The following is a 13221-nucleotide window of genomic DNA, read 5'->3' as shown; positions in this document are numbered from 1 at the left end:
TTTTAAATATTAATATTTTAAAAGTAGGCTGGATAAAATATATCCTATATGGCGGTTCCGTGAAAATAAATTTAAAATAATTGGAAGCTGAATTATGCAAAATCAGTTGAAACCAGTCATTCAAGGATGTGGTTGTATTCAGCATTGTATCATTGCTTGGTATAATTTTATTTCTCTGTACCTTCGTAAAACAACGATTCAATATCAAAACAAGCTTTTGCGAACCAGTCATTTATTTCTTTATTTTTATTTTGTTTAACATCTTTGCCAGTATTGTTCACCGTTCAAGGTTCTTACAAACTCGACTATGATGCTAGCCCCGTGGCAAATATAAGTAGTGTGGAAATACCAATATATATATATATATATATATACATATATATATATATATATATATATATATATATATATATATATATATGTCATAATTCTGTTTTTTTTAAACGGTCATTATGTAACGAGTGGTAAAGACCACCTTCAGTGCCATCTAATGGAACCTGGAATCGATATAATACCACCTACCCAATATTCGGCCCCTGCTCATTTGTTCTATTTCTTATTGGATATACTGTTTTGAAGTGACCATACTTAGTTGTGAGAAGGTTTCATCTGTTTCAAGGAGAATGAACGATTACGCTTTCAGGGCCCTCATCAAGCTCCTTCATGACTGGGTCCGCCGCGAGAGCACCACCAAAAAGTACTAGGACCTGGTGATCAAGGTTAGTCGTTTTGGCATAACCTCTCTTACCAAAGACGATTTTAGATCAAGGTTGCAGGATCCCACCCGTTTGGGAAAGTTACAGAGAACAGAGACGGCATTTTTACGATTTTGGACCCTTTAAGAACAAAGCTGGGATTAACCTCATCTGTCGCTGCAGTGTTGTAGATCTGACGAAACAGAATAGGCTATTCATCTTCAGTCCGTTTAGTAAGAACGTCCTACGACTGGAGAGCGCACCTCTGCCTAAGGACGTCGGCGTCAATACATTCCGTTTTGCGGTAAGTCCGACTACAACCAACGCAACATTCCGAAGGAGCCAATCAAGCAGCGGAAAACGAGCACCGTCACGCTTTTTATGACCGGCTAAGCCAATCACCCGGAGTGAATGTGGCTTGATCCCTCGCTTTATATTTCTGCGAGTAATTGGACTAGCCGGCGAGAACAGACGCAGAATGACGACAAGTGCCCCGACGACGCATTTTCGGGGCCGATACTTGGCTCCATAAGATACTAGCGTTGGTTGCGGGGAGACCTAATAACAAAAAAAGAAACAGAGCAAAATCCGTTTTTAAGCCACGCGGGCACGTCTTTCGTTTGGCAGCGTTGCAGATAACGCTTCACAGAAAAAAAAATAATAAAGGGCTGCTGCTGAGGGTAGGATGCTAATACGCACGCACAAGGCTGCAGATAATGTTTCTAATGAAAACGATAGGAATGGTTACAGGAGTTGCCACGAGAATATCGCGACTTACTTCCAGATGGCGCAAGAAGCGCAGGTTACGCATCGCAAGCGTCAACTACTGTACTCTCTGGACGTAGGGGGCAGAGTTTGAAGAACTGGCCAAGAGCATGTCGAGTGGAAAGGCATCCGAGAATTAGGCCACATACAAGGGCAAGTTGCTTTCTTACCAGCCTCGCGAGTGCTTACTGCATTGACAGGCCCATCACTCAGCACAATCAGATTATCTGGTGGTCCTTTATTAGTGGTTTTGTTTCGGCTTCCGATCATGTCATTAATGTTTGAACAAGAGCTGAAAATAAGCTTACAATGTTTATGGTGCAGCACTCTTTTTGGTCATTTAAAAAAAAAATCAAAAGATATTTCGTGCGTTCGTTGCCATCAATCAGATTGCTGACTCATAACTAAAAGAAAGCTCAAAAACTAGAGAATGTGTGGAAGATCCCTCCTGTGTTCAGGTAAAATGGAGTGTGCATGCCATTCCAGAAAACAGTCATATTTGTTCGACATTCATTAACATAAGAATCAAGGAACGCATAAAAAAATTAATATCTAAGGAAAATGTTAAATATTAAAATATGAATGAAACATTCCATTCGATTGTGTACAGAATCGAATGCCCTAGTTTGTTGCAACATAAGACAGGAAGGGAGAGATGAGCCCACGGAATTTCTAGAGAAAAGTATAATGCCATAACCATACTCTACGGACGTTTTCCTCACGTCACGAAAAGAAAGGGGCATGACCACTGCCATTTCGATCGGGGGCGGGGGTCTTTTGCCCGCAAAAATTGTAATGCTTCTAGTAGCACTGTCGGTATCTAAATAAACAAGTAAATACATTACTCAAAAACCGATACGTATGGGAGCATTACGTGTGTAGATGGAGCGTTGTGCTTCTTGGGCGTACATCAAATACTGTTATTCTGTTGGAACAAGCTATATCAGGCCATATTATAAACTCAATCGTGAAAGCACATTATGTTGAACTAGTATCTCCACTCGAAAGCAGGTTTCTGGAATCGCATTCTGAGTCTGATGATGTGTCTCATTTTTGTTTGTTCTAGCAGACAGGACTTCGCACACACAAGCAGAAGCCGTGGTTGTGCTGCAGCCCTCGAAGGTTCAGGACGTTCGGTGGTGACAGACTGTTCATCGAAATAATAACGCCGAGCCAAGCGCGAAAGCACGGACAGTTTGGATATGAAGAAGGAGCACTACAATCTTCAATATCTACAGGTTCGCCACAGACAAGTCCTGCTTTGTAAATTTTACCGAAATTACATGGAACTTCAAGTTGGTTGAGCACTACGACTTGCACTTGATCCCGGGTCTGTTTGGTGACTCCGTACGATCTGCGCCACCCAGAGGAAAAAGGCGCCCAGGAGAGAGTACGGAGTGCCCACATATACAAGTGTGCAGCGAAAGCTGGCGCAGTCTGGTGACCTAACTGCGAAACAGAGGGTGTGGAGTTGAAGGCACGACTCTGCGAAATATGTTTGAATGCGGCTTCAAGCGGGCCGTTGGAGATTTTGCGGGTAAAATGAACGCTTCCCAACGGAGTCGTATTTCCAAATGGAAAGGCCTAATAAACGCAAGCTGTGGCAAGTACCGACCATCTTATCATCGCCTCACTGCCAATGAGATTGCAGCATTAGTCGATAAGATCACAGAAGGACCAATCACAAAGAAATAAGCGCAAACAAAATAACTCGCGCCCTATGTTTCTTAGGCTTGTGTGAGTCTAACGCGTATTTTTTTTTTTTCACCTTAAGTTAAATTGGTCATTGAAAATTGCAAGAACTAAAGCGTGAGAATATTTCTCAACTCTTAATGAGAAATTGACCTGCCCTGTGTACATGTGGATCCTCCCCGGACTTTGCGTGACTGTCCAGAATAAACTTTTTAAAGATGACGCGCAAATATGCCGGAGCCCAGAGTATGCTCAAATCTTCGCCTACATTTGCGTGTCCTTCTTTCTTGCGGTTTACTATCAAAGATTTAAAAAAAAACGGTCTGTTTATTTTATCAGTGTCCCGTTCGGGAAACTTCATGAGGTATTTGGGAGTTAATATTGTGTACGTAGTGTTCGGATTGCCCCACGGTGGCGTCATTCCGTTGCCATTCATCAATTGTACACGTGGAGGGTCCCTGGCTCGCAACGATTACTGCGTCAGCGAACATTGTGGTTATGGCTCCTGTTTAATCACTGCATTAACAGCACGAACCGAACTCCTACAAGAAAGTTCTGGCAAATTGTGAGAACCATTGTCTTGCCTAAAAATTGGCTAAACATATGATAGACACATACGAACTAGTAACCCACATAAAAAGTCGTAATACTTTTTTTAAATTATTATTTAATTTTTAAATTTGGTCTGAGAGGCTGAGAGGATCTACAACCGAGACTGAAAACGTTATGCCAGATGTAATAAGAGGGGGGGGGGGGGGGGGGGGGCGGGTGTACCACTTGTTTTTGACGGGTTAAAAGGAGTTTGATGGTGTAAAATAAATCCTAGAAAAGTTTGAGCCAGAAAAAAAAAAAAGAGTAATGGGCAAAATGCAGTGTTTCTTAGAAGCCTGCCTGACTTATACATTATGTGACGTCAGCCAACCGGAAAGCACGGTAAAATGTGAATGCTAGTTTTGGCATAACATATATATGCGGTTTCTCCAGAGTAGTTTTGGCTTAAAATATAATTACAAGCATTCCAGGAACAGTAACGCCTGGATATTTAAAAATATGCCTAAGTTTCAGTAGCTCAAGAAATCGCCGGAGTTCCCCTATTACAGTCGCTGGTCCTCATTACGTGTGTTGAGCTTTGACAGCCCAAGTACAGGGCTACAATCATCAGCGTCATATATTTATTATATGATCACGCGACCACTTGTTCTAACTGCTCCTCATTTCTTTTTTTCTCTGTGACTGTCATTCCGTATTTAGCGAAAGTTCTAGGACCTTAACACAACCAATTTCACTATCCTAGATTTGAAATATGCTTCGCATTTAATTATATTATTTGAAGGCGAACGTCGTTCAGGTTGAGGTTGGACTCTGCTCTTTAATATCCCAGAAGCATAAATTCGAAATGACAGGAGTTGATTGCTGCTTCCAGCTAACCTACTTATTCTTTTATCTTCTACGTTACGAAGACATTACAAAAAAACTAATTTGTTTCGCGTCTGGTTTGTTACAAGCCATTACATCGAGTAACGTTCATCTTGTATGAATATAATCAAGTTAGGCATTTTAGCCTGGGTAGCCATTTCACAGCAGATTCAATTAATAACGGCGGTGATGTGGGTGGCTGTAACATAGCTATCGGTATAATCTTGAATGCGTAATTTTTTTTTTCTTTGCAATATAACTTTACGAGCCTTCCTACTAACACGCTTGGTGTAGTAAGAATAAACGCTTTGGCGGTAAAAATACGTGTCTCCTTTCAGCATAAAAAAATATGTTTAAAATAAGTTAAGAAAGGATATAAAAGGGGCGAATCCTAGAAAAGTATGAAAGACTGGCACGTAACAAGTGAATGTCCGGCGTGTGTTATTTTTGGTTATTTTTGTGCTTCAGTATCCATCATTTTTATACCTCCACCAAGATGCTCTTCTTGCATGCAAAAATATCAGATTTGATATTTTTCGAACATGTTTCAGTTATGTTTGAATCCAATATTTTTTCATACGGTCGCCCAAAAGGACTTTTTTTTCTATTTTACGTTTTTTTTTTCTTTTCGTAAGACTTGGAAAAAAAAATCTTTAGGGCCGAAAACGAGTTTATGACTTTGAGAATCGATTTAAGTAAAAAAAAAAGCTAGGAATACCATTAAGCCGTAGTTCATGCGGTGATATCATTTTGCTCTTATGTACTGTTTTATATTTCCATCAGACGCGAAAAGGTTTTCCTGCTTGGTTTGTAACAAGCAATTGCAGCGAGCAACGTTCATCACAGATGGATATAATTAAGAAAGGCAATATTGAACGAGCAGTCAGTTCACACACCGGCGATTAAATTTATAACAGCTTTGATACCGTCGCCTGTAGCGTTGATATTGTCATAATCTTAAAAGCACATTTTTTATTGACAAAATATTTTTACGAATTTTTCTAACACGCTTGGTAAAGTAAGAATAAACGATTGGGCGATTTAAATAGTGTCTTGTCAAATTAGACATATATATATATATATATATATATATATATATATATATATATATATGAGACAGCTTCTACTGGACGGATAATTGTAATATTATAATGTGACACATTTAAAAATAGACAATTTTAGGAAATCGCTGGTTCAGGAAGTTATGGTATGAAAACACGTGAATATATAAGAGGGTGTTTCAGAGAACTCTGGCTAAATCGCTCCTGCGAAAACTACTCATCGCTACGAAATGACCGCATCTCCACGTGGTCCATGATGTTGATTGGGGCGAAGCTCTGGTGGTGCTGATGATACTGATTTTGTTCACAGGTAGTGCTGATGGTGCTGATTTTTTTTTGTCGCTCGTATGTAGTGCTGAGTTGCGGGTTGCGTTTCGACTTCATTATTACTGCTTTATGGTCGGTGAAATGCAGAGCCAGTGGTTCTTCTAGCGGATCACCTTGGATTCGCTAGAAGCCGCGGAACGCATCTCCACCGCTTAAGTCAACGGTCCATGTCAGAAAGAGAATGTGCGGTTTGGATCGTGGCTATATACGCAGTTGAGCATTTGACCGCAGCGCCCTATCGTCTATAAACGTTGAGCCAATGCATGCAAAGTTGAACGCGATTATATAGGCATTTGACCGCAGCGCCCTCTCCTGTATAGATGTTGAGCGTTTACATGCAACGTTTCAGCCATGACATCCCCAGACGCAGTCGTGGCCGAGTGGTTAAGGCGTTGGACTAGAAATTCATTGGGGTCTCCCCGCACAGGTTCTAATCCCGTCGACTGCGCAAACATTTTTGTCTTCTTTTAAGACGGATTGGATGGCAATCGATGTGAGCACGGACGCCGGGCGGACAAGGCTAGACCCGAACGAGCTTCGCACCTAAAAAAAGGCTTGTGTCGTTTTAGTCCTGGGCCAGGGGCCTATTTAGGAAAATTATTAAAGTCCACGATAATTAAGGTGTTCATTATTTTTGCGTAATTAACTTTTTTAACATTGTGTTTAAGGGCATGGTTTCAATTGGGAAATTGCTCAGCATCGTCGAAAAACACTAAATCAACAAATTGCAGAACAATAGAAGGCACGCGAAGCATTCTACGGCTTTCTGAAAATCCAAACGAATTCGACGGGTTTTTAAGTTTCGGTTTGCTATCGGAGCGCATCTCGGCCCCGGCGGCACCGCGCCCCGTGGAGAGATAGCGCAACCAACCAATCTCCTCACGGGGCGCGGTGCCGCCGGGGCCTAGATGCGCTCCGATAGCGAACCGACACTTAAAAACCCGGCGAATTTTTGCGGTTTCTCAGAAACCGTAAAATGCTTCGCATTCCTTCTATCGTTCTGCAACTTGTTCATTTAGTGTTTTTTGACGATGCTGAGGAATTTTCTAATTGAAACCATGCCCTTAATCACAATTTTAAAAAGTTAATTACGCAAAAATAATTAACAACTTAATTATCCCGGATTTTAATACTTTTCCTAAGTGGGCCCCTGGCCCAGGACCAAAGCGACCCAAGCCTTTTTTCGTTGCGATGAGTAGTTTTTGCAGGAGCGATTTGGCCTGAGTTCTCTGAAACACCCTGTATATATCCCCGTATTGTCATACAATAACTTCATTAACTGGCGATTTCCTAAAATGGTGTATTTATAAAAATACACTATATATATAGAATTAGTAAAGGATGAAAATAAGAAAGCCTAAGGAATAAAGGAGGACACATAAACCTTAAATGTTCTGTGTGTGACGTTTTTAGTTTCATTTTGCTCTGTTGTTTGTCATTTTAATACCTGCTCAAAAACGCTCCTTATGCCACTCAAAATAGATTTATTATAGGCGCTTACAAGTTTGAGTCATTTTCGAATATAAAACTTGTACATGTGCCCCCCCCCCCCCCCCCCCAGGAAAAAAAAAGAATTTCTATGTTTTGTTTTTGTTTTTGTTGTCCCCAGCGGAGAAGAAACATTTGGTTCTCTAGACGAGTCTCTTTATTTAAGAACCTATTTACGAGAACAGGTCTAAGATTGTTATTAAACTGAAGTTTAGAAGTGAGTGTACTGTTCAGTATTTTTTTATCATTTCATTCGCACGCCAAAAAACGCCTAGCTAGGTCCAAATTTGACAACAAGGCGTTTGCTACCAAGCGTTAGCTAGTGTCAAATTTCTTTTCTCTGCTTCACCGCAAAAGTGCCACAGTTCCACACATGAGTGCAAAATACCATTTATGACGCAAAGATTCAGCAGGGAAGTCTAATTCTGGTATTTGTTCTACAATCAATCCAAAAGGTCCCTGGTAAAAACCAAACAAACAGACGCTAAGCCTGACTCTGGCTCTTGTTCATCAATTTAGAGACAAAAGGTCAAAACTTGGGAAAATATCGAGTGTGGTTATACCATGAGCTTTTTTTTTCTGACATCCACAGCGCTAAACTGTCGTACAAAAAAAAAAGTTTGGTTAAAATATTTATGATACATGGGTAATGATGCATTTTTTATAGCTCTAATGAAATGACACGTTATATGCCGTGCCCTATAAAGTAGCGGAAACGCGTTTTGCTTAAAAGATGTTTCGTTTTTTTTTCTTTTTGTCTCATTCCTTTATATAGTTTTTAATCAAAACACTGGCATTCAGTGTTACGTTTCAGCTTGTACTCATCGTCAAAAATATATTTTTGTCGCGCGTAAAGAATTTGTAGCTGCTCACATGAACCGTCTTAAAAGTGGCGGCTCAGAAGACAACGAGGGAACATATTAAAGGAATTTTGGTGCAGTTAAAAACTCCTAAATATTTCGTAATTTGTGCTTTTGTAGCTTCCTACAGTTTTTTTTTTGTCTCTCTTTCTCTTCGAGTATAACTCAAGGTTAGTATAGCGGGAGACTGGATATTTCCAAATGACGTCGTCTTGTCACAGTCCTTTACACCTTGCCGCATAAAAAGTAACGATATGATTTTTATTTTTAATGTTTTACAGATTGTTTAAAAATCCGCGAAAAGTACACTGAGTCTGGTTCGATGATGCACTTTTGGCTCTGCTAGATTAGCTTCATCGGAGTGTAGCGTCCTCCGCGGTTAGACCTAAAGTGAAACAGAGACCATGATACATAAACAATCCAACATGGTTAACAATATAAAACATGTTTAAAGATTTTTTTTTTTTTAATTCTAGCATCTTTTCGAACTCGGATATCTTGGGCAATTAGGTTGCGGGTTCATTTAAAATTGGAGTTCCCGTCACGCGTGACCTCCTTTGTGCCGCGATTCTGGCCACCCAAACGAACCCGGTAATCAACTGTGTGTGACTCTGCGCCAGATGCTCGTGGCAGGATCTGAATGTACCTTTGTCGGCGCGGCACCTTGTGCAGTCCAATGCACTGGACAGCTGGTCCGGCCGCGTTTAGACAGAGTTGGTTCCGTCCGAAGCCGGCTGAAATGAAGCTCCATCTTTAAATGCGTTACAATTTCCAAACGAACCCTACGCACGTTCGCGTCCGTCGCTCGGTTTGTATTCAAGGAGGTCGGTTACATGCAAGGCGTTTTGTTTAAATATTAGAAACGTATTTTTAAAAAGCCCCGAGTTAATTTGGCTTTAGTAGGTAAGTTATGCGGCCAGGCTGGGGTACATAATATAGGTGCCTAATGGTGACGGTAAGTCAAATCATTAACTGACATGTGTTAATTATCGTGTTAATTTCACAAATTAAACGTACGATGCCAAAAAGAAACTTGCAGAGCGTTGTCAAAAAAACACCAAATATGTAAATGCATTAACAAGCCAACGAGCAAAAGCAATCGTTTAGAAAAAAATTGATACCTCCCCCCGCTCCTAAAAAAAAAAAAAATAACGTGACACGGAGTGATATTTTTTTCTAGAATTGAAGGCACTTCACCACGCACCAAAAAGCAATGAGTTAAATTCTCTACCCTTACCATGCCTCGTTCAAGTTTTGGGTTCTTTTTCTAAAATATATGCACTCGTGAGGTTGTTAAACACTAGGCCTAATCAGTGACTCATTCCACTGTCTCCTGTAAAAAAACCGATGCTTAAGTTTTGTTAAGTTTTACGAATTGAGATAAAGCCCATGATACGACATGATGTAACATTTGATGTGAAGTAATTATCAGCACTTTTCCCGGTTCTGCACTCTCCGACACTGTTATAGCAAACAAACCATTGTCATTTCCCCTTTCTTTTCCTCAGCGTATAAGATATTCAATCAAAGTGACTACAATGGTGGAAAACGACCAAATGGAATATTTAACTGAATGAGAATTCCTAATGCACGCCAATACCATTTTGAAATAAAATACGAAAAAGTGCCGAAGTCATTTTCACGACAGTGTCGCGCAGTATACGTGCATATCCGGATGCGTGTCTCAAAGCCTGTTTCTTACGAGCGGCGTGAGCTCTCAATTCAATATAATTACACAAAAACAGAAATAGCCTCCACCACAACCCTCCATCTGTACGTCGTCTCCCTTGATTATGTGCAGAGAGCGGTGAAGTAAGATATTAAAATATGGCTAGTTAGGTTAGAGGATTTTACGTTCCCACAAAAACACACCTACACACATTTCAAACTTCCCAATCCATCTCCACATTTTCCGCTTTTCCTTTCACTTTTCTCGTTTAATTATTATTATTATATTAATATAGTCAGAATCATCAACCCATATTTTTTCTTCATACGCAAACAGAGAGTGGTTAAAGATCATCAGCGACATCGGCTTAGGTTTATACAAATATAAGCCGTACGTATGTAATCACACAAAACTGACCTTTTTTTCTTAACCGAAATTTCACATATTTAGCAACACTTCTTCCTTGATCACCTCACCAGGAAGCACAGGGCGCTGCATTTAGACCTCGCAGATGACTGAAAATCAATCGCAACAACTTTCGCTTGTTCAATCAGCTGGTCCGTTTAGTTACTTACTGAAAAATTAAGGAACGCAGGATGGGGCCAGTTTTGATAGTATTATTATTGCTTTGCAGCTGATGCAACTGTGGCCTCAGCCATAGCCTCCTCTATACTCACGAAGCCTGGCATTTTGACGACGAATCCATAAAGTGCCTGACCGCATCTTTGGAGCGCGAGGATCTGGGGGCACAGAGAATCGAAGAGATATTTCTCGGGGTACCTGGACGTCAGCGCACAGCTTTTGAAGCGGCGAGGACTCGAAATTCACTTGTTCGCTCGGGAGAAATGTGTTTCGGGGTCTCGCCGCAGAGGGGCGCCAGTCACGTGGCTCTCCTCTCATCCGTTGTCTGCCGCTCCACCTTTTCCATTTCGGCTGCCGCATCTCGTGGCGATCTGCCAGCCTTTGTCAGTAGATAGGAGGCTATTCCTCGGCTAGTAAGAGCGCCGAAGAACGATTTACAAAGCAAGAAGCAATATCACAATAGGCCACGCCCCGAGATTCTTAACCTCTCACTGATGCAGTTAAGTCTATACCTCTGATATGAGGTCTCACAATGTAGGGAGTGCGTGGAAATGACTCCCACTCGCTTCCTCCTTATAAGAGTTAAAGATTTGTGGCGAATCGTCAGCAGTCGTGAAGACACGACGAACTCATCGCCAGACCTCTGCCGCCCCCCTTGGCGGCGCGCAGTCTTTCGCAGGCAGTTTTTAAATTAACGAGGCTCATTCGGCAATTAAACTCAGCCTGCCCTACGCAGGCGACCCTGACGACGCGTCGCAGATAGCCGCAACCGAGCCCAGGGCTTGGGTCCGGTTTCTCCGTAGCGTTTTTTTATTTATTTCTTTTTTAGAAGAGGGGAAGGTTGGGCCGGGGTTGAGATCGTGTAATTTATGATCTATAATGAGCCGCCCAGGTCGTTTAAAAGGAAATTGGGGCACAATTCTCTCTTCATTTGTCTCTCTCTATTTTCTTCTTTCCTTCCTTTCTTCCTTTCCTAAAACGATCGCGCAAATTTCTAGAGAGCACTGTTAAGCAAAATGGCATTGCGTCGCACGCAATTAGGTTCAGGCAGTGTAATACTTCAATGGAACGGACATTTGTAATTTTATAAAATGATACCTTTAATAAGAAAGAATTTTAGAAAATCGGAGATTAAGAAGGTATGGTATGACAATACGTGAACACGTGCTCAACTCGTGGCGGGCACTCCCTCGACAAATGCAGCTAGACGCTCCTGGCTCCACTGGGTTGGAGTGACCTAGACTCTACTCCCCCAAACACCTCTTTTGTGTCCAATGTGGCTTATCTTTTTGCCCTCAGGTTCGTTCTTATTATACGATTCATATTTCTCATTCCAATTGCGTGCATTGTTTCATCCTGAAAATTCTTGAAGCCTGTTTTCGACAAGGTGGCGCCAGTTATTTTTCGAATCATGAATTATATACAGCGTAAAAAATGCGATTGTAGCTAAGGGCACTGACAGCTGGAAGAAAGGCAGGCCGTGGCGAATTCTGTGCATCGTCTTGTTGCTCGATAGCCAATGAGATTGATAGGTAGAGGAACAAATCACGAAGGAACGTGAACACAGGAAGTTCACGCTCCGCCTTGGTTGAGCTGTTCGTGACTGTATGACTGTGGGAATAATTATTATTTTGTGTGTAAGTTTATATTCGTACGATCCCTTTGAAATTTCTAATTGGTTAAAATAAAAAGTACTTAAATAAGAACAGGACGCGGCTAAAGGCCCCATCACTCAGGGGCGTTTGCTTACGTCTACTTACGTTATGGTATGAGTCACCGGAATGTCCGTGCTTCGTATGCCGCGTGTAAAGGTACTCATTGAATTGATTTTCACGCTTCGTACGAAGCAAGGATCTCTGGGTCACTCTCGATGTAAACTGACTTAAACTTTCGTAATATATTGCAACGCAAGCAAACGATGACGCGTGATTGGGGCCTAACGATGTTTGTACTTTGTAGAATTACTGCTTGCAAGAAATCTCTGCCTATATCAACTTTAAAAACCGCGTTAGTTTTCATCTTTTTTTATGCAATGGTAGTAGCTGAAGAAAATAAAGGAAAAACGAGCAGTGTTCGCTCCCTCCACTCACAGGTAGAACAAGCGGCCACGGGATCTGGATCCGATTATATGCCGCCAATGTTTATCATAGACGCTCGCTGGAGTTGGCAAACACAGAACACGCGCTGAGATTTCCAGACATTGCTATGGTTGTGCTATCGCCGTCATTGCAGCTCTTTTGGATGCGAGACACTACGCGAAATATTTTAAAGCTATTGATTAGCACGAGTTCTAATGGAGTGCTCACGCAATGCTCGAATCCATTCTACGAGTGGCATTCATGCATTATCATTGGGGGACTATGCCAACACTGCAACCTCCAAGCTACGTCATCGGGCTTTCAAAAAGCGAGATAAAAAAAAAAAAAAAAATGAAACGCCCGCTTTTTTGTTGTTGTTGAAATTGACCTTATTGAAATGTACAGTCGGCACGGAATGAAACGCGAACAGTGGGTGCATGGTTTTCGCTAGATGCTGCACCGCCTGAACCAGATGGGAGCTGCAAGAAGATGGCTCCTTCTTCGATGTGTTAGACTCTTGCTCAGTGCATCCAAACCTTCGGTGTTGCGTCTCTAGGTGACTCAGCGTGGGTCGAAAACCATGCGCAC

This window comes from Ixodes scapularis, unplaced genomic scaffold, assembly GCF_016920785.2.
Source record: "Ixodes scapularis isolate PalLabHiFi unplaced genomic scaffold, ASM1692078v2 PGA_scaffold7__128_contigs__length_106722199, whole genome shotgun sequence".
In the NCBI taxonomy this organism is placed as follows: Eukaryota; Metazoa; Arthropoda; class Arachnida; order Ixodida; family Ixodidae; genus Ixodes; species Ixodes scapularis.
The sequence above is the reverse complement of the archived record's forward strand: the minus strand, read 5'-3'. Positions refer to the sequence as shown.